The 23,463-nt window shown below is 37.1% G+C and overlaps 2 long non-coding RNA genes across 3 annotated transcripts in view; one reads left to right on the plus strand and one right to left on the minus strand.

The window, feature by feature from the left end:
* Positions 1-23,445, minus strand: part of LOC146514695 (uncharacterized) — a 25,472-nt gene extending 2,027 nt beyond the window's left edge. The window contains exons 1-3 of one of the 2 annotated variants that reach the window (XR_014875054.1): positions 23,313-23,445; positions 4,623-4,730; positions 1-1,911 (exon numbers count right to left, since the gene is read on the minus strand). The exon at positions 1-1,911 is cut by the window's left edge and continues 2,027 nt beyond it. This is a non-coding gene — a long non-coding RNA (uncharacterized LOC146514695). Of the gene's footprint in view, positions 1,912-4,622; positions 4,731-9,529; positions 20,233-23,312 lie in introns of those variants that run through there. The other variant, XR_014875055.1, reaches the window with a different exon arrangement.
* Positions 1-23,463, plus strand: part of LOC146514693 (uncharacterized) — a 332,360-nt gene that overhangs the window by 106,512 nt on the left and 202,385 nt on the right. The gene's annotated exons all lie outside the window — the stretch shown is intronic.

A 23,463-nucleotide genomic window follows, 5' to 3' on the forward strand; every position in this document is an offset into this window, starting at 1 on the left:
TCACTGAAGATGACAATCACATTCAATCACGTTAAAATCATAACTTTGCACAGTAAAACTCAACAAAAGCCCAGAAAAGACCAATAAATGACTCCACACAGCACTGGCAACTTTACACCAGGAATTGTTTACGTTACGTGTATTAAGGTTATGAGGTTAATGGCTTTTAATAATTTCTTATAATTTTCCTTAGAATAAGAATGAGTCAAAAAATATGCTAGTGTATGGATGTCTCCACTGATGGTAATTAAATTACACAGATCACCATGTCCACAAACACATAAATATACCTAATTCATTAGAAGAGCCATTAAGTTTCACTTTCTCTCCATTTCCCTCCACTCCCTCTTTTGGGAAATCCAAATATAAAGGCAGGCAGGATCCTGTTCTTTTTTCCAGCAAAGCCTGCTCCTGTTATGAGATACAGCAAAACTCCCACAATTATGTTTTGGGTGTGTGACAAAACACCACAAACCAACAGAGGTGTTTTCCACCCTCACTCATGTGGTGAAGTACCATATAGCAGTAGATTTCAATCAAAGAAATTGGTGGGAACCTAAACTCTAAGATTACTGATACTAGTCAACATGTAAAGAATAAATTGTGAATTTTATCTATTCTGTCATATAATTTCCTGCACCAATCCTTCAGTAAACACCGACTTTAATGTTACCAGATTCATTTTTTTTAGAATATTAGGTTTGAAAGTGGGTGTTTTCAGTTTGTTTAAGTATGTCGCTCTAAAATGTTTAACGTGCAAAAGGACTTTTTTGTTTTCACTAAGCAAACAAAACAAAACAATGAAAAAAACTCATCATCTCCAGATGTCCTTACTGCAGAAATGAACCAGAGAGAAAATCTGTCAACAACTAACCTGTCATAGCATGATACAGTTTCAACAGAAATAAAAAAACAAACTACTCTTGAAAAAACTGGCCTGTCAAGATGACTGTTGAAATCTTTATCATGCATTAATATGTAGGAGGGTAATCAGGATAAGCCAGTGTTCAGGCCAGTAGTCAGACTACAGCCCCATGTGTAGGGGTGTAGCGCCTTACTTCTTAAATAGGTTGCTAATGTTTTATTTTTATGATAACGTAAAGATACACGCTTTGACAGGTTAGTTTCTTCTTTTAAGACGTTTGAAGAAGCATCATTTGTAGAAGTAAACTACCATGATATAAATACCTCCAGTGCCAAGATGATGAGAACCAGTGTTTCATTTCAGAAAATGGGAAAAGTTCTGACAAGAATGTAATCACTCTACGTACTGTCATATAAACCTACACAGTGTTATTGCATGAACATTAACTAATGCTTCCTGTAAGAGATTAGAGGTGCAGGGATACCGGTGATACTTTGGACAGCCAAAGTCACCAGTGTGGAGGAAGAAGAAATTCTCACTACCATCAGGACAATAAACTAGAAGTACTTTGATCATATGATGCAACAAACACCATCTATTGAAAATATTTCCGGAGTAATTTAAGACATAACCCAGATTGCAGAAGAATATCCTGATTCAAGAACTTAAGCCAGTGTCTTGGACTGAACATACTAACATTGTTCAGAAAGGTTATGAACAAAAAACAGATAATGGTGTTGCTCACCAGTGTTCTTGAAGTTACAAGGTGCTTGAAGATACAAGAAAACAACTCAACCTTCATCAACTATCCATTCCTCTCAAGTCCAAGAAACAAGAAACTAAAAGTATGCTCTTTGAAAGGAAACACACTTTCACAACTCCTAATACCAAACCACAATAACTATTTTGACTCACTGTGTTCGTATGTTGCTGAGCTCTTGCTCTGTCTGTCTCTGCAGCTGCTGGAGGTGAAAGGTCAATTCTTGGTTCAGAACAGCAAATCCCAGCAGTCCCTCTTTTCCTGTCGTGTCCTCACACACCAAACCCTGAGATGGAACAGTCATTAGAGCTTTCAGGTGCCACTCACTAGTGCTAGTAAATCTTTCTCAGTGGCCACCAGCAATATCACAAAAAAAAAGACAAGAAAACCTCCAGTTTCTGCTCAATCTAGGAATAATATTTGCAAGATTTCCTCAGAATCTATTTGTATGATGTAAACTCTGGGAACAAAAGATAATATGCAACAATTTAATACAACATTCATGCAAAAATACTAGTCAACACAACTTTAATGCGAACAGAGGAAAACATGTCAAAAACATGGTGTGTTGTGAAACCCACCATGCTAATCAGATTGATAAAGATTATGTAGTGATAAATAACTTTTCATCTGGGACAATCAGGAAGTTGTAATATTGAACAAAATGTCTCAACTGTTACTGAACAATATATTTCATGGTGATATTCAAATCAAACTATATATACAATGAAATGAAAGAATGCTGATATAAATGACTGTCTCAAAGCCAGCCTCGGGCAGCATAAATAAGTGTACTCCATTGTTAGTCCCAAACTTGGATGGTTGTATGAGGAAGAGGATCTAGCAAAAAAAATTCCTGCCAAATTAAACTTGCAAATCCAACCATTATGCCCCCCCTTGGGAAATGAGGGAGCAGCCAAAAGTACTTTTACTTTGGTTTGTGGCCAAACAGCTTTAAAAAGCTAATAACCCTATTACCCTTTAGCTATAATTTTACCCTAACGCTAACATGCTAACAAGGCTGCTAAACTACAGCTCAGTTTCCCAGCCACTAATTAAGCCTACTCCGAGATTAACATTTTCTTTTAGTCTAAGACTAGGCTTAATTCAACTCTGGGAACCAAGCAGTATAACCTGCTGATACCTTACAATGAGCATTTCATTCAAGGCACCATAGTGGTGATGCCCAGAGCTACTACAGTAGACAACAGAGTCTTAGTTTTGTTAGATTACAGTGGAAACCTGTTTACCATTTAATTAGGCGGAAGTCTTCTAGGACATAATCTTTCCACCAGTTGATGCTAGCAGCACACAATGGACAGATCATACAGACAGAAAAAGCAGTCAAGGTAATGAAGTTGGTACTGACAAATCCTGGTCCATTTGTGACTATTTTTATTCAATTATTGTCTCGGATCCACACACCCAGCGTATGAATTGTTTTATTTAGTATAAGGTGAGGTAAGAAAAATTCTTAACAACTGAATCTCAGAGAAACTGTTGACAATTAAAAAAGACAAAGCACAGATAAGCCACCTTATAAGTCATCCTATATATTTAGTCTGCAGAGTACTACGCAACAGATCTCAGAAGTCTCACTTTGTCAAACAGAAGAAGGATGAATCACCAGGGATGAGAAATACAGACAGACGAGAGGAGGTGAAAAGAAATGGACTGAGACCCTATGAGTACATAACAAGTTGGAAGATAAAGTTCTGGTTGTGAGTCTGAACTTGTCAAGGTGACGGAGTCCTTCAGTGAGCGGCTGTAGGCTGAAAGACAACAGACCGACTGAGTCATCCTGGCAGAACATGACGATCACCCTCATCCTCCCCTTCGTCTGTGTGTCTATGTGTCCATGTGACTCAGTCTGAGAGACAAACTGGCACTATGTTCACTCAGCAGCCAAATCTGATTTGTTTTTCCCAGATATGATCTTTAGTCCTCACTGTCCACAGTGAAAGTGACTAAATTTCTGAATCAGAGTTCTTCAGCTGAACAGAAAATTAAACTAACTTGTGTTACTTTTTGACTATGAATATCATATATGTGGTAATCTCTAACAGTGCTCTCTACAATGTCATGTCATTGGGCAATATGCTCCATCAATCAGTTTTATGTAAGAGCACAGGGTGGAGGTGATAAAAAGTTAAGATCTTCGAAATTCCCGGTAGGACTGGCTGGTTGCACATCTGCATTTATGAAACTATGATCATAAAAAACTTCAGAGTGTGACATTAAAACCAACTGACTAGCTTTTCAAAAGCGGGTTTATCTCGATTGTTCTTTTTTTATTATTTTACTTTCTGCAATTAAGGCCTCAGAGTAGGGGAATAAATCGGATTTGAGCTGCCTGTCTGAACATGGCCTCAGGAGACATCCACAAAGAGGGAAAGGAAGGGAGGAGGAGAGACAGACAGAGAGAAGCGGGCCCAGATTCCCACAGAGAAATGAAGGGAAGAATCAAGACAATGGCATAAAGAGAGTGGAAATAAGAAAAACAAACCCCCATACAGACTGTTGGGAGGAATGCTGTTAAGGCAGTGTTGTGCAATTAGCCCCATACCCTCTAGCAAAGACTCATGTTTAACAGACATTACGTTAAAATCGAAACTGCCAACTCCAGCCAACATCAAGCATAAAATACTTGATGCCTCAATAATACAGGTGATAACGATCTAACTGAGCTTTTTTCAGTGGTGGTTTTATGTTTCAGATCCTACTGCTGCTGTTCTACTGACCTTCAGACAAATTTATAATGACTTCACTCATGAAAGATGAGTTGTGCATTTCATCATATCTTATACTTGCATTGTAATTTTTGTTATATTATAACATTAACCCTTGTTTTACACTTGTATAATTCATATATTATTGTTTTATTGCTTATATTTTATAACAGGAACCTTTTCATTTTTATATTTATATTCTTCTATACAAGTTTTACTTGTCAAAAAATTAATTGGAGGCAGGTTTTCTTTTGTTTTTGCCATTTACCTGATCAACAATGGATGATTCTAGGATGTGAACCTCTTCTTCTATTAGCTGCCGGAGTTTCTCCAACGAAGCAGGAAACTCCTCTTTCTTTCTCTGGAAGTTTGGAGACTGTAGAGAGAAGCAGAGCATTTAATCATCTTTCATCTCAGCAAATGTCACACAGTAAATCTGCTGTATCCTTAACAAACTACAGCTTTTGCAGCAACCAAATACCACTTTGAGTCTGAATGCTAATAGCTGCTATTACAGAGAAAGACATTCTGCAACTAAAGTGGGCATTTAGAGTAGAAATTGAGATTAACTGAAGGACAAACTGTTCTGCCTGGAAGACAAAATGACATTGTGAACTGAAATTAGAACAACACCCAATTAGCAAGGCACACTCCTGTGATTTTTTTAACCACAGGAGCTCATTTTCATTTGTGTGGAATGAAGAGGAGCAATGGGAGAGAGGAAGGCTGAAATTTATCAAATCCTGCCCTCCGCAGTGAACGCTGAACCTCTAAATTCAATTTTGACTTCAAAGTTATGCAGTTTTGAAGCAAAGACCGGATATCCTAGATGCCAGCACACAACTGTTTTCCATCTGTAACACAGAGCACGTAAGCAGATGATCAAATAAAATCAGACAGAATAAAAAGATCAAAGCGCTAAAAAATAAATGCCCCATTGTGCTGCTTTAGATAATTTGACTCAACATAACTGAAAACAAAAGATGAAGATAAAATTATCAACTCCATATGAAAGATGAACACCAGACAGTTCAGAAGTGCATTCTTTCTAATGGCCACCAGGGGATGAATCCTCTGGTTGCAAATAGAAATCTGATTATACTGGAGTCTATGAGAAAAGGGCCCACTTCTCACTTTATTAATGGTCGCAGTAAATGCTTTCTTGATGAGATTATGGCTTCAAATGCTCATTTCAAGTGTTCTTTATTGTGACATGATGCTCATTTTGTTAAATATGTTCCTATTTAGAGCAAAAAAGTCACAACCCAGTGATTTGCTTTAAGGTGAGGCAAGTAATTTAAGGTTACAACTTTTCATTATATAGCTAAAATTTTATTTGGTCTTGTCAACAGTCTCAGATCTAGAAAGTAATAAAGTTTGGCTTAAATAGAAAGTCTAATAGTTCCAGTTCTAAATACTGCATAAAATAAAAATTAGCCCTTGCCTCAACTGAGCTGTTGCGCTGACTAGCAGACCTCCAAATAAGTACACATGATAAAGCAAATTGTCAGATGACATGCTCTGTAGAGCTCCTGTCCTGGAGGAGAGGTCACATCTCTGTGTGTCAGCATGTCAGCTACACGACTCTCTTTTTGGCTTCACTTTGATGGATTACCCTACAAACCTACAGCAAAATGATTGGCAGTATATCAGCAACACAAACTTGAAAATTCCCCAGTGGAAAAGCTGAGCTGGTACAAAAACATTTAAAGTGAAACAAATAAGCTATTTGTAATAGCAAAAGTGCAGAACCTCTTAAAATTGTCTAAGTTGGTTTCAGTCTTTAAATGTCAAAGTGCTCTGTAATATAAACTCAGAAATATTCAATGTTGTTCTGAAGGAGAGACATATAATGGAGGTGTTGGTAACAACACAACTTTGCCTGTTGAGTAGACTCTCACCCACCCACCAGCTTCAAAACCCACCACAGAGAGCCATTGTCAGACTGAGCTGAAGCAGAGAACCTTGGTGACTCATATGTACATTTTTAACTTAAATGAGAAAATCAATCTTCATACATATATAAAAACTACAGATGGACAGCGGCAATTAATTCCCTTCCTCGCCATATGAGTGGATGCATTCATAACATGAGTGGGCTGGTTGTTCATGACACCGAGTCTGTGTTGTCTGATTAAAAGCAATCAAAACAAGTCCATTGTATTTTAATCCCTCCGAGAAAGATTATATGCGCTGACAGGAGCTTGGGAGAGCAGAGAGACATTTTTAGTTGTTAAAAGACGACAGAAATAGGAAAAACAGTCTTGGTTTACAGTATTTAAATGGTGTGTGACATTCAGTGGACCCAACAAAGTCCTATTCTTTTCAGAAAAAGTAATTAGAAAGTAAAATATAATGGCTGATGAATGTGGGACGCTATAATTCTCTCCTCATTACTGTACAACCCTTACTCCTAGAAATTATGTTTATATACTGCTAATTTGTTTTTCCAATTATGCTTCCCGACAAAACCTAATTGGCGAAACAAATTAGTCATATATAAATGCTGCAACTGTAAGAATAATATAACCTCACACTGTCTATGGTCTTAAAAAAATGTTTAAATACATATTTGAGTAAAAAAACAAATGGTGTTAATACATAACTACATTTTAAAAATATGATGGCTAGCCTCAAAGGCCTTGAGACCACTGGATAACCTGCTGGCAACCAAAAATCACTAGAGAAAAAATTGTATACCTGAACCAAAATGCCAAACACTCACCATATATTGGTCAAGCAATTTAAAATTGTAAAAAGTGCAAAACAAACAAAGCTGAAATGAAAGTAAAATTTGTAACACTTTGCAAACGTTACATTTGCAAAGTGTTACAAGCTCCAATTTCACTGCTGGAAAGCAATTTCAGTCATTCTTCGTTGATAGGAAAGGTACACTGTGAACAGGTCACCGGTTTGTTGCAGGGCTAACACACAGAGACAAACAATGGTAGGACTGAACTAAGGACCTTGTTTAGTTTGCTAACCACTGCGCCACCGTCCTGAATTAATCAAAATAAATAAAAGCTTAGTTTTTAGCTTTGAGGCTTTATAATACTGAATTTAAAAGCTATTTCTAGGCTAGCTAAATAGCTAATTTGACAATCACAATTTATTTTCACTTTCAATACTAACAGGGGCAGCATCGTGGTGAAAAAAAGACCACTGAAAAGTAATGTCATTTACAACTTCAAGGAGAAATATCCACTGGCAACATAAAGTGGGCAGGTCCAAGTAAATCTTTCTCAACTCGGAAACAAGCAATCACAGAGACTTTTAATGTGAATTAAAGAGACAGCTGATTGACATATGACACAGTACTAATAAGGCTAGAGGGTTACGTAAGCAACCAAAGCCCAAAATGTCTGCTTGCAAGAAACAGCGAGCAAAGCATGAAGAGCAAATTGCTTCCTTTGCGGGCACCCCTTGGTAACTGACCAAGTGAGCAAACATACACAACTGTCACTTGTGAAATGTTTTTTGTAGCTAAAGAAAAAACAAAACATTTTCTGAAATGTCTCACTCTGAGGTATCTCATCAAATATTTATCACTGCAAAAGATTCAGTAAGGTAAAATCTTCATTAATCAAGCCTTACATTTCAACAAACAGCTTCAAACGAGCTGCTACCAAACTTGTAAAACTGAACTCTCTTAATTATCTCACACTTTAGCCTTCAGCTGTGAAACATTTCATAAGTACTCACTGCAGGACGTGGAGAGAGAGAAGTGCTCATGATGACAGACGGGCTCAAAACTCATTTCCTGACTGAGCTCAGACCACAGGGGGGTTCTGTGTTTGCATGTGTATGTGTTAGTGGGTGGGCTGCACTACTGTGTACATGGTGATGACCCTAACTACAACCTCTGAGACAGAGAGGATGAGAGAGTGTTAGAGAGACTGGTGGAGAGAGAATGTGAGCTGGTCAGTTAATCTCCAGCCAAGGTTTGTCACGGATTGTGGGCTTGATTGATTAGCTCACTCAGCCTCTTGTGTGTGTGTGTTTGAGGGAGATACAGAGGGAAGAAAAAGCTCTAGACTTGGAATTTTGTTACAAAACTTCAGCTAAACCAGTATTTAAATTGTAATACATGTTTGGTCCAATTTGTAAGACAATGCTAGCTTTAGTATCATGGATTGGGCATTTCAGGCCTTGTATTTCATATGCAAATCAGTTTTAAAGGTATTATTTAGATATCCTACAGAGTACAAGAACCCATGTCACAAATACCAGTTCCTGCCCTGACCCCTCAAAGTCAGGGGGAGTCCCCAGGGTGTGTCTAGGTGGGGTCTGATGACTGTGGCAGGTTAAATAGACACACCTTTATAAGTATGCAGGTATGAGGAAGGTGAGGCCTTCTTACCAATACCTCTGCAGGCCTCCCCCTCCTTTTTCAAGACTCTTTAATCATATGCACACAATAAGATTTAAGCAGCAAGATTAAAAGTCCAGACCTTTCCAGATTTTGCAGTTGGACTGAAATTATAAAGTCCCGGTTCATCCTTCAGAGACAGTAATAAAACTGGCTAATGTCAGGGCAAAGCCACTTAAAGCGTTTCTGTTCCTTGTGTAAATGTGTGTAGATTTTATCATAGAGGTGGATCTAAAGGAACAGTCTGCTTACCTTATATCACTCCTCAAGAAAACATGAATTTTTACACTTCATCAATGCCAGCTCCAAATTCACTCTCTGTGTATCAGGTGGCATTTCTTATTTTGTCTCTTTAAGGTTGTCGGTCATGCTTCTTTGGCTTTTTGCATCCCTCTGTAGTCATATCAAAGCCCTCTGTGCTGATTTTGCTTAAGGTCACTTTCTATGTCTTTGTGATCGTTTTGCTTCTCCATGTTGTCAGTCTCCCTTTGTGTTTGTAGTCATGTGATTAAGTTTACAAAAAAATACAAGCAGCCACTTCACGCATGGCCCCCTTGACCCCTTCATGCACTCGACTGCTTTTAAAAGCTTGTTTCCTGAAAACAGCTGCTGCTGGAGGAAATTGACTTTAGGACATTAAACCATAAATTGTAAACACAAATGTGCTATTAACTAAACCTATATGAGCTAAAATAGGTTAAAAGCCTGCTGAAGCTTTACTCTGACTGGGATTTAGTCTTGGCTGATTCTGTTTTTAAAAAAAAATCCAGAAAACATTTACTCATAAGTGAGTTAGCTCGAATAACCTGGAGTCCAGTGTAGAGTTGAAATCATAAAACCTTCAACCTAGTCAAGAGTTGTCCCTGCTCCAGGAGCTAATGAAACGCTGTCATTAGTGAAAGTAAGATTTTCCTGATAAGAGTGTTACTTTCCCTCTTTTCAGATCGCTTCTAAGATATTTTTTTTAAGATCTCCTTGTTTAAACCAATAATATTATGTTATGTAATCAGGTGAGACACTCTACCACCCACAGGAAGTTATGAATCACGCATCATCACCTTTGTCATTGACACTGGCTCTCTTAATATTGAATATCATGGTGAATGGTTGCTTATTCAGAATTAATTTTCTTGTTGTTTTTTTTACAATTTTCTTTTTAGGAAAAAAAACCTCTTAAAATCTGTAAGTGAGGCATTTTATCAGATAAAATGAGAGGTCAGAGGTCTATGGGCATGCACTGTCACGATAACTGCAGATATTTGTTGCTCAGCAAGCAGCTATGTCTGTACACAAGGAAACCTCTCCTACCCAGCAAGCCTTATTCATGACTCACAGCTCTGGTATGTCACCTTGTGCACTGATGCACTTTGAGCCACCAGAAGCTTTAAACTGGGAGTGAACAGCAGGCGACGCCTTGCAGTAACATTTACTGACGAGGAATGTTTCATTATGGAAACAACTTTTAGTGACGAAGTTCATTAACAGTGTAACGATTATGTTAATTTATACAAATGCCAAGTCATGTGTATTTCCTTTAAATATAGTCTGGCTAACTCCTAATGCTAAAAATGTCATTCTAATTTTTCAAAATAAAGACCTCCGTCAGATAAAACTACATCTATGTTTTTAAGTTTAAGGCTTGTCTTATAATTGTTAATAAAATTTACCAAATTGTTAATAAAATTTACCAAATTTCCCCCTGTGGGACAATTAAAGGATTATTCTATTCTATTCTAAAATTGTAGTTCTGTCAAAACAAAACTGTGAAGATGTTTTCAGAAACCTAACACCGCATCTGAAAATGAAGAAGCTAAGTGGTGAAATTCTTGTTTCTGGATCTTTCCTGCTGGCTGCTAGCACATTAAATGGCCTATTATGTTTAATGTAAGTCCACCAGATAGAACCTGTTACTTCCCACGCTCTGTCAAAAACATTGTTTTTTACTAGACACAGTGAAAATAGAAAGTTAAATTCCTGACTGTCATCCATTATGTATTAAAAACAACAAAAAACACACGTGTTTCAGTTGTGCTGAATTTAACACTTCTGCCAACTTGATTTTTTCTTAAAAAGTGCTCACACACAAAGTTTACTAGGTGATGTTCAGGAAGCACTTTCTAAACTGAGGGAAAAGGAAAACTTTGTACATTTATCAAGTGATGATGTGAAAATAAAATGTATTTGGCATCTAAATGCAGATGACAGCTTAAACTAGGGAACACTTAATTCAAGATTTCCACAACATCTATGGAAAAACTGTGGCAGATAAAGTGCCATTACGGAAAATAATCCATCATCTTCCAGTAACTTCCTTTTTTACCCTAATGCACGACCTACACCAGACTGATTAATGGTATGTTTTTACTGCATACAGGTATTACTCTGGGTTATTTTAGGGTTTGGCACAATACCACTCTCACCACCACCCAACCGCATCGCTATGCATACACATGCACAGGTGTGCAGGGCTGGGTGTGCAACCTACTTATGATGAGCTCCTCCCAAAGACTCATCCAAAAGAAATAAAACCTCTGTGAGCTGTCGTCTGTCCGACAGTCAGGGAGAAAAACAGGTAGAGCAACACAAAGACACAGCAGGTAGACCTAAAGGAAACCAAACATGCAGTGGGAAATTACACACTCAGGGGGACAAGAACATAAAACACAACCTTGTGTCCTATTGGGAGTGTCCCCGATTAGAAGAAGTGAAAGTACCAGCCTTTAGTTTGAAAGCTAAAAATAAAAAATATATTTAGATTTTACAAATAATGGGACTTTCCACAACTGAAAGCACAATTAGTTGAAAACAACATTATACCGTATAACTTCTAAAGAACTGGACACAATCCAAGACCCACACGGGCGACAGATGTAAAACACGGTTCTGTTTGCACTACACAGGATGGGTCCTCGAATGTGTCTGCATGTTTATTTGCGCAGTCATGAGTTTTGGTCTGCAGACAGACACATTATAGGTGAATGATTACATTTTACCACAGATTTACACAGATGTTTGATTCTATGTGAACCATCCAACAAAATACAGACAAAATGCTTTAAAAAATGTATTTTAAGAACAATAATAAGATAAAAAAAAAATAACAGCTAATGGACAATATGTGATTCAAGAAGAGATTCTGATGGGCAGTCTCACAGCAATCCTTCAGAGGCTCAGAGAAAAGTGAGACGCCCCTGATGAAGCACTTGTAGAAGTTAATTGTGCATAGACATATGACTTCATTAGTGACTTTATGCAATAACTCAGCTAGGCCATCTAGTAACGTTTGGCTATGTGATGCATGTAAAGTCATTTATTTAAGAGTAGTACTTAAAACTACTTGGATAGTCTGAATCTCTCAATACTGACCAGTCCAAATACAGGCAAAGGAATATGCCTGACCCAAATTATGCATCGTTGAAAAACATAAAACCTCCCAATTCAAAAAGAGTAAACCATTGTACGATGCAAATACTACAGTGAGAACTGTTCCATAGTTTGTCTTAAGAGTGACTACCCAATAAAACAGCACCTATTGTAGTGAGCAAAACGCTTCAAGGCTTTAAGTAAAAGAAAATTATTTCACATATCTTGCCATTTTATTTAAAAATTATTTTTACTATAACATAAGAATTACCAGTACTTCCAGGTGTTCCACACTCAACACCTTCTCATCTAAATAGTTTTTGCTGCCCATCCTTAACCAGATACTAACAAGGTGGTGGCAAAAAAGGCAATGACAACGTATGACCATAATGATTTCATTATGGTCATACGTTGTCATTGCCTTTTTTGCCAGACCTTTGCAACACAGCAACATGTAACGTAATGCTCATGCCCTATCAGAATTTAGGGTTGATTCTTTAAACAACAAATAGAGTCAGCCTAGCCCAGTTGGAATAACTGGGGATTATTTGGAAAGCATATCCAACCCACTAAACGTAGGTTTAGTGGGTTGGATATGTTATAATTCCCAGTCTTTATGTCATAAAGACTGGGAATCCTCCGTTTTCCATCCCCTGTCAGCGTTTCTAATAGAACCAGATTCTATTTGTGGTGGTTGCGGGGTGACACGTGTGTACATGAATGTGCGGTACACCTACGCTTGCTTAAATGAGTTACAAACTAACACTATATACATTTAATGAGAATAAATAACAGAGGAAACGCCAGCCATCTCCCCCACTTCTTGACAGATTTCAACAGCTGGTGATGGCAGTCGCCTTGTTTTGCTCTGCAGCTTCTGCGAGCTCAGTTTAGTGGCACATGAACCAGCTCCCCACCTGCCGAAGGTTCATGTTAGAGTGGTCCCTCCAGCTCGCAGCAGATCTCCAGAGCAGAACAAAGACTACTGTTGCCACCTGCAGTTCACAACAATGGGAGTTGGAGATTGAGCTGAATGATGTTGACAACCACCACAAGGGTGACCTGGCTGAAATGGGCCAGAGCTAACAGGTTAGCAACGACTGATGTTTGAAAATAAGAGTGAGATGGTTATTGAGTAGTAAACTGGAGGCATTCTTTAGTTCCAAACATACTTTAGTGGCCTGCCTATGTGTGAGAAAAAAACCCAACAACAAAGACTTTCCATTTGACATGAATCTGGTATGAAGGTTGTGTAAATGTGTATTCTATTTGGCTTACATGCCTAAGGCTAACCACACAGTAGTCTTTTCCAACTAACAGTCAGTGGGGTGCATTTTTAAAAAAATAACCTTGATGAAGTTGGACAAATTGGTCATTTAGAAATTTGTCAAAAATGCTGCCATTGTTAACATAATCTAGCCTCTAGGAGACTAATCTGATGCTTTTAGGCTGATTTGCTGAAATACATTACTTGCCTTTTGCTTCAAATTGCCATGCCAATTAATAAGAAGCTAACACCACGTTCAGTACAATCATTTTTTACTCTAGAGCCATGATGTGTAGGAAAAATATTGCACTTGTTGACAGAGTAGAAGGATATGCAAATGATCAACACTTTCTTTTTTAAACTCACTTCACTTTCTCATCTCCAAGTTTAGTTTCAAAACTAGAGCATCCACAACAACAACATGCACCAAGCACTGCAACTCCCATACACCCACCCAGCCTGCGCCCACTCGGCCCTCCGATGAGGCTTAATGAGTAATAAGCACTGGGTGACCACAGTCTTGGAGTCAAGCCAACTTTCCCAGATGCTAAATTGAAGCCTGGAGGTACTGCATAATGCAAAACAACACTCATTAAAACTTAGAGTGAAAAAAAAAACAAAACACAAGGAGTTATAAAATGCAAAAATGCACTGAGATGCATTCGAGGAGAAGCTCTGTAGCAGTTTCTAAATGATGTAGATGAATAATTAACTCTCAGGTGTCCATTAGCGGAAGAATTTACAAGATGTAGAAAATGGGTTCCAAAACACGCTCATGACCTTCAAACCGAAACCATTTGGCCCGAGCACTATGTTATGGAGGCGAGTGTGAGCTTTGGAAAGGATGATGAAATGGAAGGAAATCAACAGCAAAAAGAGCGACGTTTCTAGAACCAGAATGTGAAGCTTTCACACTTCAGCTAAATTATACAGTACAGCAGTTTTTCTTCTTATTGAATTTACAAATGGATAGTGTAATGGATTGCATTATAGTAAGTTATTTTGATCATCTCTAAAAGCAATTCAGTTTGTATGGTGCTTAAAATCACTACCCTGTCAGTGATTTTAAAACTTATATTTTGCTAAAACAGCAGCCACGGTGGCAACAGACAAAAGAAATGTGACTGCTGAAAGCTACACTATTACACAGCTACATTTTTAATATAATGTAATGATAACAAAAGGTAACAACGACATTAGAAAGCAAATTCATAGATCTGTAGATGACCAATGAACACAGAACTGGAATCGACTTAATGTGATGTCCAAATTGGAACTACAATGAGTTGTAAATACGTGTTCAAACAGTCAGGCTAATAGTGCCTGTAACTGATTACTTTATCTTTTACAATGAATATGTATCTTGAAAATGAGAAAAATAAGAAATATGTGTATTTGTTTGGTGTTTATGAACATCTGTTTTTCCCGTCTTTCTATATGCAGTAACCGATGAAAATAAAGAAGAATACCATGATAGGTTTTCGCTAGTACACATTAATACCTCAAAAATTTGCAATCCAATAAGATTCTGAAAGGGGTCATTCCACATGAAGAGTATTTTTACTTTAGGTACTTTAAGTATATTTTGATATTAAACCCTTTTTTTTAAAGTAGGTCTATGAACTGCAGTGAAGAGTGCAAATAATATTAGCTTTACTGTTTTCAGTATATTCAACACAGCAGTTCGCTTTATTCATTTCATCATTTATTATGGTTTTCTTTGTCCCCTGCTTGTTGATACTCTCCCCTGTATCACCTGATTAAAACACAGCACTGGTATGGCCCTTACTCTTGTCTGTATGTTAAATATTATTAGTACAGCTGAGAGGCTGTTAGTTTAACCTGGCATGAAAACTGTAAGCAGGTGACTACTGACACATATACCTGCAACCCAAGTGAGTACAAAAGAACAGGAAGTCCTCGAGTTTGTGTTAAAGTGGTGCTGCTGCAGTCTGCAATAATGGCATTATGAAAGACAGGTTAAATTTATCTGCGTTATAAACAGCTAAGTGAAAGAAAGTGATTTTCTAGGAAGTCAGCCATCTTGACCTTAGACTAGTGTGAAGTCATGCGAGAGATATATCAAAGAAAGGGGAGTTTCTACCTGCATGACTGATACCAGCACACAGTGCTAGTCCACCCCCAGCTCCAATAAGAAAAGTAATATTTGAATTACATAATGTTACTAAAACGAGGAGATCACAGCACGGTACCAAATAGTTTGCGTGTGTGTGTACGTTCATCTTGTCCTTCAAAACTCACGCCCTGATTCCTAACATACCATCTCCTTCCTGCTGCTTTCACATGATTCACTGTTGACTTGCAGTTTGTGGCATAATGTCACATTCAGTCATGCTTTTATGTGACTCCTGTGTGTGCATAATTAAAAGATTGTGAGCTAGAACAAGCCTTATGTTAAGATGCCTTATTTTTAAAATGATGACTTGTTTTTTTAAATAAAAAAAACAGCAACATAATTTTAACATTTTGATGTATTTCTACACTGAATCATTCTGGAACTGGCTGCTTAGAGTTGTGAAACTGATGAATTGAGTGAGTAATTTGTAATGCATAAGGACATCTTTATTTTCACTTCACGGAAATAGTAAATAAGTTTTTTTTCCAGTGTCTCTCTTCTCTCTCACACATGCACAGTAGCTCCACGTCTTTTATTGAGCCACCAAACAATCTGTGCTATTGAAAGGCAGCTAGCACAACACTAAATGTCATTAATGAACATTTCATTAAACCACAGTGACTAACTGCACAGAGATCTTTTTTCTTCTTTTTTTTTCAGGGGTTTATAAAAAATTCTTTCTTCCATTGTGTTAATGATTGATGGGCACCAGATGCCACTATGGGGTGTTTCCCATACCAGACAGCTTGACATTTGATTATAATAGAAATTAATGTTGCACACAATAGGTGGTTTGTTGTAAACCTAGGGGCAATAGAAGATAAATAATTATACTGTTTTGTGAAGCCAAGCTATAATTCCACAAACTTTCCAAAAGAAGATTCTAGTTTTTTGAAACTAACTACACTCATGACTTAACAGTTTGTAGAACCACATTTAGCACCTATAACTTAGAGTAACTGCTTTCTATATGACCTTATCAGTCTCTCACGTCATTTCTGGAGGAATTTTGGTTCAGTTTTCTTTACATCATCGCTTCAGTTCATTGAGGTTGTGCACAGTTTGCTTAAAGTCCTGCCACAGCATTTCAGTCAGGTTGAGCTCTGGACTTTGACCGGATCGTCACATCACCTTTCCTTTTTCAGCCATTCTGTTGTAGATTTGCTGTTGTGCTTAGGATCATTTTCTTGTTGAATGACCCAATTTGGGCCTAGCTGTCAGATAGCTGGTCTCACACTTGACTCCAAAATACTTTGGTACACAGAGCAGATCATGGCCAGCTGAGTGACAGCTGGCAGTAGTTTGTGGTGTTGATATGCTGTGTTTGGTTTTGGCCAAACATCTCCACACCAGTCTTCTCTGTCTGAAGGACATCGTTTCATGAATCTAAACAATACTGCCATGTTTTTCTTAAAGAAAGGAAGTTTTCTCCTGGAAACTCTTCGAAATAAGAAACACTTGATCAGGTTTTTTCTAATTGTACTGTCATAATCATCCCAGGAGTAGATGTTGGAACATCTACTCCCGGAGGGACTGTGGTTAGTTGAAAGCTACAGACCATCACACTGCCAAAACGTCTGCTGTTATACAGGCGGTCAGACTGTTTTAATCAAGTGCATTTCAAATCTCTTAGAGTCCTATTAGAGTTTTCCTTTCCACTTTACTGCAGATAAAAACGCAGACAGAAATGATACTGCCCCGCCCACCTCTGATTTATCAATTATCTTTGGCCAAAGCAGACTGCTGGTCACTATCTACTTTTTATCTCATTTGTTATACTACTAACAAAAGCATCAGTTGACATGTAGGAAGAATATGATAATATTATTTTCCAAAATGACAATTTTAAGTCATTTATTTTTGTGTTATTAGAAATTATAGCAACACTACATTTAAGCAAGTACTTTTATTGTTAATTATTAAAAGTTTATTATTAATAATTCAAAATACTTGAGAAAGTATTTTGAATTATTATTAAGTGGAGAAGGAATGATTACTAAGCTGCATAAAAAGACAACGTAATGGTTTTTAAGGTTCAGGTATTTGACATATTGTCTCCGTCAGGCTGCTGAACATGTACAATCGCTTCTGCAAACACAAGTGAAGCTTTAGGAAGAATGACAGCAAAAACAGACATACTTTGAATATCATCTGACAGACAGCACTGTGAGCAAAAGAGCATAGCAGCCATGGGAATGCACCTCAATAAGACAAGACACTTTGGTGTTTTTCGTCACCTAATTGCATTCACCTACCTGTGCACAAACATGACACTGAAAATAAGTGCATAATTACTTTCTTTAGAAAATACTGATTATAAATGCTGAGTATGTGGATTTTGATTGGAATATTACCTTAATAAAATAAAATAAATAAAATAAACTTTTTCCTGAAAATTCAAGAAAAAAATAGGATTAAAACATTCTTGAATTTAAATTTGTAACCTCCCTTTCTAATAAAAATGTCAAAACTTGTCACCACAGATTTGACATCAAGTGAATTTCTGAATGCTGATGTCATCATTCTTACTTAAATGGCATAGCTAAACGTTAAGGTAATGGAGGTTTCGGCAAATGAAGTAGTCACACACAAAGACTTGTATCTACAGGTGAGAAACAATTTCTTAAAAACAATGACATCATCTATAATCTCAATTATTCTCGCACACACCCAGCTTTGTGAAAGTTGGGATCGTCTATGAGACTGTCCCAAATGGGCTTGGGAAACTGTTCACAATACAGGCCTTACTGATATTCTTTTTTTTAATTTTTTTTTAATTTAATTTGTTTTTAGTAAATCTCTTGTGCAGTACGTTCTAGGAAACTGTATCCAAGTGAACCAGTTCTGATGTGTAATTTATTAGTTCCCACAGCCATTTGGAGCTATAAAATCTCGATTCAGGCCACATCAGCATGTGATGTGAATGTAGCCTTAGTGCTAATGTGTTCAGGATTAGAAAGCACTGATGAAAAGTATATATATCCTTATTAATCTTTATATAATTTGCTGAAAACCATTTTTTCTTTCTTTAATTTGATGTCTTGAAAAAAATAATTTGTACTTGCACATCCTTATTAGACTTCCTAGTTAGTGTTTAAGAAATGCTTTCCATAATATCTTTTTTCAGTTTGAAGAAAACAAAATAAACATTTCCCATAAAGTTAATGAGAAAGTTAGGTTTCTTGCACTAGCAGTGAGTTGACTAGAGAAACTGAAACCATAGATACAGGATACATTTCTCTTAAAGCCATTCCCTTTAATTAATGTGGCTAACTTGTTTGTGATGTAGGCCAAGTGTTGTGGATAGTAAGCAACTGTAACGTGTTACTGGCATGTAGCTAAAGGTACAGTGAAGGCCACGTCAACAGCAATTAAGTTACCATAATCTAATGGCTAGATAAGTTTCTCTGTAACAGATATCCAAATGTGCATTTACAAGGAATTTAAATAAATTTTAAATAAAATGTCTCCTCATACAGTCCTGTGCAAAGGTCTTAAAGTACCCTTCATTTCTTTCTTTGCTTACAAGGAGCCTTTCTTTTTAAAAAGTCAATCTTTGAGTGTTTGTATTTGAACATTAGCTGCCTTTTCACTCAATTTCACTCCAGTCATTGTACCTGACCATTTTTGGATAAATGTTTCTTTGTTTGTTAAGCCACTCAACACTAACCGATGAATCATTCAAGCATAAAAAACGCACTTAACACAAGGGATAAACCAGTGTTGTGTCTATACATAACAGACAACTTAGCAACGAACCAATTCAGAAATCTATCTTTAGCCACATTATTTGTCCTCATTTCTTTAGCTGAATGTCTGGAAAAATGGCAAAGATAATACAGTGTAAGGGGGAATAAATATTATTTTTACACGAAAAGGTGGTATCTCAGCATGGCGTGCAGTGTTTCCTTAAAACATTCGGGGAAACTGGACAAATAAAGGACAAGAGAAGTGGCAGTCCTTCCACTTCCTTATGAAAAGAAATAATCTACCACAGATAAACAGTATCTGAAATTTATGCCCTTAAGAAACAAGAAAAAAAATCCAGCAAAGAACTTGAGACCACAGAATTTGAGATATATTTTTTTTACAATGTGTTATTCTTTGACTTGCATTAACACTTACTTATGCAACATTTTAACCCATCTCTACTCCATTACAAACAGTGACAAGGCAAGAGAGAGAGAGCAATGAGAGAGTGTAGGGTGGGTGTGTGCTGAGCAAAACTGTGAAAGAGATCAGTTGTGTATTCTCGTTGGTCTGGTTCGTTAACTGCCTGGGCTGGAGTCAAGTGAAAGAATGTAGTTCCATTAAAACGCATTAAAGAGAGAGAGGATGGGTGTGGGAAGAACAGGCTGGATACAGATAAACAGGTTGAAGTTATTACACATGATTAAACTAAATGTTTTTGTCCCATACATACACATGGCTGAGTTTGAAAAACTGATGAAAAGGAAAAACTGAAACATCCAAAAGATAAGAAAGTGGTATTAAGAAACCAAAGGAACTGGGTGAGAGTGAAAGGGGAGAAAGGGTGACTGAAACAGAGAGAGCTATGATGAATTGTTGGAACATTCTCAGTGAGAAAAGGGATTAAGTCAAAATTTGACATAGAAAAAGAGAGAAATACTGCTGCACAATATGCAATGACTAATGCCTTGTGGGGTGTGTTGGGTCAGTCATTGCCTTGGTTCAACCCTTTTTAAAAACATGTACATATTGTCATGTACATTGTGTCTAGACTAAATTAATCAATGTCATACACAAATCATATATATATATATATATATATATATATATATATATATATATATATATATATATATATATATATATATATATATGTACAGTCAAAGCTAAAAGCTTTGGCAGCTTTTTAAGCATGTACGAAAAATAACGTAATATATACTAGAGTACTAAATACAACAAAACTAATAAGCTTAACTTCTGGCATGCAAGAAAATCCAAGTCATCATTTACACAGTGTAAGTAAAATGAAAAAACAAAAAATAAAAAAACATATATACACACACTAAAAACTGAAGAGTCAAGAGTAAAAAAGTGTAAAATTGAGAGTAACAGTAAAAAATATGTTAGATAACAGTGAACAAAAAAGCACAGCTGTGTAGGAGATAAGGGTGATCAGAACAGAAAAAGATGGAATGAAAGATAAAGACATGGAAAGTGGACTAATACAAAGATACTTTAGCTAAGCAAGAAAATCAGTAATGCTAACAGCTGGCAATAGTTTCAGCATTCTTCAGCCAAGAAAACATTTACACATGAATGACTGCAATTTTCCTTAGACAATCGTGAAAAACCAGCTTTAGAAAGCACATTTTACATTCTGAACACAGGACAACAACACCGATAATCTATTTAACACATAACTGTGTAAAGCTGACTTCATTTTAGCCTGCTAGCACATCTCTGTGAGGCTGACATTTTCTACATTTTGCAACATATGTGAGAAAACAGAACTTTCAGAAATATAATAATTAATTGTATGTGCTTGACGTCACTCTTTAAAGCAACTCATGTATAACTAATATCCCTGCTTCTTAAGCTAGCTGTCAAGGCTGCAAAAGTAGCTGCGTAGCAACACGCTTGCTGGCCTGCAAGCTAAAAACAAAAGAAACTAGAAAAAAAATACAAAGATATAAGCTCACAATGGCTATAGGAACTCACTTATTCCTTTAATTATTGTTAATGTGATAAAATAATATCGATTTGTGGCGACTATTTCACAGAAGAATAGCCTAACAACCACTGCTCTCTCTAGCCTGTTGTATCTTCTGGCTTAAAACTGCCATAGTTCTCACTACTGTTGGAGTCTCCAGGACCGTGTTTTACTGTGATTACACACACGCACATAAACACACCCACAAACAATCACAGCTTGTAATCAGTCGCCCAACTTAATTCTTCAACCAAACAGGCATGCAGGGGTAGAGACCTAGTTAAGAACAGCATGGTTTGGTTAGGTGTTGTTATTGTTGTTGTGACTATTACTAATTAAGTGTTAAGTAACACAGCAGCTCCACGTGGAGTCAGTAAAAGTTCACATAGCGCCCTCCACCCAGCTGAAATAAAGATAACATCTCATCTCTGTTGGCCTCTTATCAGGGGGCAGAGTCTGACTTACCCTTTGTCTGAGTGTACTCTTGAGAAAATGAAAACTGTTAGATATCATCAGTATTAAAAAAAAGTAAAAGGAATTTTATTGTCAATGCCTGACACGAGTTTGATCTTGCAGAGACGTAGCTTAAAGTCACTATTATGGTGGATAAGAAACTGTAAAACTTATATTTTCATGCCACTTTACAACATTGAGATTTCATGGAAGGTAGTATAAACTCCTCACGCTATACTTTCTGGCCATAAGTATGTAGACACAAACTGCACACAGCACACCCACGGTACACATGAAAACTGAATCTGTCATTCCAAAGCCACGGACACTAAATGCTCCTCTAGCTCAGACTCCTAAAAGGTTTCCACATGATTTTCCAGTTCATCCTGAAGGTGTTGGAAAAGACCGAGGTGAAGGCTCTTTGCATGTCAGTCAAGTTTTTCAACACTGAAATGTGTAATGTAGCTCAACAGTGAGAATGAGCCCAGTGCCTAATTTTAGGTTGTTTCATTAACATGATACAAAGCAAGGACAAGCCTGTAGTAACCACTTTTGAGTCCACGCTGACTTTGTATAATACGATGCTACACAATTGCACTATGTTGCACTTTATATTTCGTTCTATAATCAAATTTAAAGTATTTAATATTGTATTGAAAATTATTTGTTAATGCATTTTTTAAGTATCTGCATTACGTTTCTCCACAGTATTAATACACTACAGGTATTACAACCTGCATACCAGCGCCATGAAAAGTACTCAAGCACAAACACAGACTGCAGTAAGGCGGGCCACAAAAGTTGAGGACTATTGATTTCTGGTAACATTATCACACTAATGCTGATAACTCTGAACAGCTCTTACATAATGCTCCTGGAACAACAGTAGCTTTAATCATACTTCACAGTTCTTCAATTACCATATTAATTGCCTATTCTTAACAGTCTTCCCTACCTGTTTTTAAGTCACTCCTGAAAAAGCAGCTCTTTACTCTGGCCTTTGACACCACATGAAATGTTGGTTTTTATTTATTTATTTTTATTTTTGTTGTTTTTAGTTGATTCTGTGCTGTTTTATCTTGTTTTCTTTTTTTTTTAATATAGGGCTGTTTTAATTTTTATGTATTATGTGTTTTATTGATTCATTTTTGCTGTTTTCTTTTATTCTATTGTTTTTAACTTATTTTCTGTACAGCACTTTGGTCCTGTGCTGGGTATTTTAAAGTGCTTTAAAAATAAAATTGGATTGGAAATTTGGATTATCATACTTTACGGTACCTTCTCTCCGTTTACAATGCCTGTCTCAAAATTAATTATTTGAAGATCTACATGCTAAATCAATCATTCGGACTTGTCACTATGTACTTTGGCTGAATGTATGAAAGCCTGCATCTCCGTTTGGAGCACGCTAAACTTTAAAAGTTTAGCTTAACTATTTTTGCGCACAGTTTTGACCTGAAGCAGTCTCTGTGCTTCCCTGCATCAGCTAGATTATCTGTTCCTCAGCCCTATCCTTAAAAAAAAGACTAGTTTTTCTGCGATACAGTTTGAGGAACATAGCCGTGAACCCTCTTAAGTAAGTGAAAGCAGCGCATTTCTGACCCGGAATCAGTGTCAGCAAAAAAAGCTGTACCAAAGCGCTCCCATTAAACTCCAACAAGTGTTCCTGGTAAATTATGAGCTTCTTACCTGTTCCTACTCCTTTCTGCGGTGCTCTGATGCCGACTGACAGCCTGCTGAGTCTGCCTGACAGGAGTTTCCTTGTGGGTGTGGCCAGAGTTACACCTGCGGCACACCGGAACGTGCGTAATGAGCCCAGCTGACTCACGCAAAGTCGCCC

Source organism: Neolamprologus multifasciatus, chromosome 7, assembly GCF_963576455.1.
Source record: "Neolamprologus multifasciatus chromosome 7, fNeoMul1.2, whole genome shotgun sequence".
Classification (NCBI taxonomy): Eukaryota; Metazoa; Chordata; class Actinopteri; order Cichliformes; family Cichlidae; genus Neolamprologus; species Neolamprologus multifasciatus.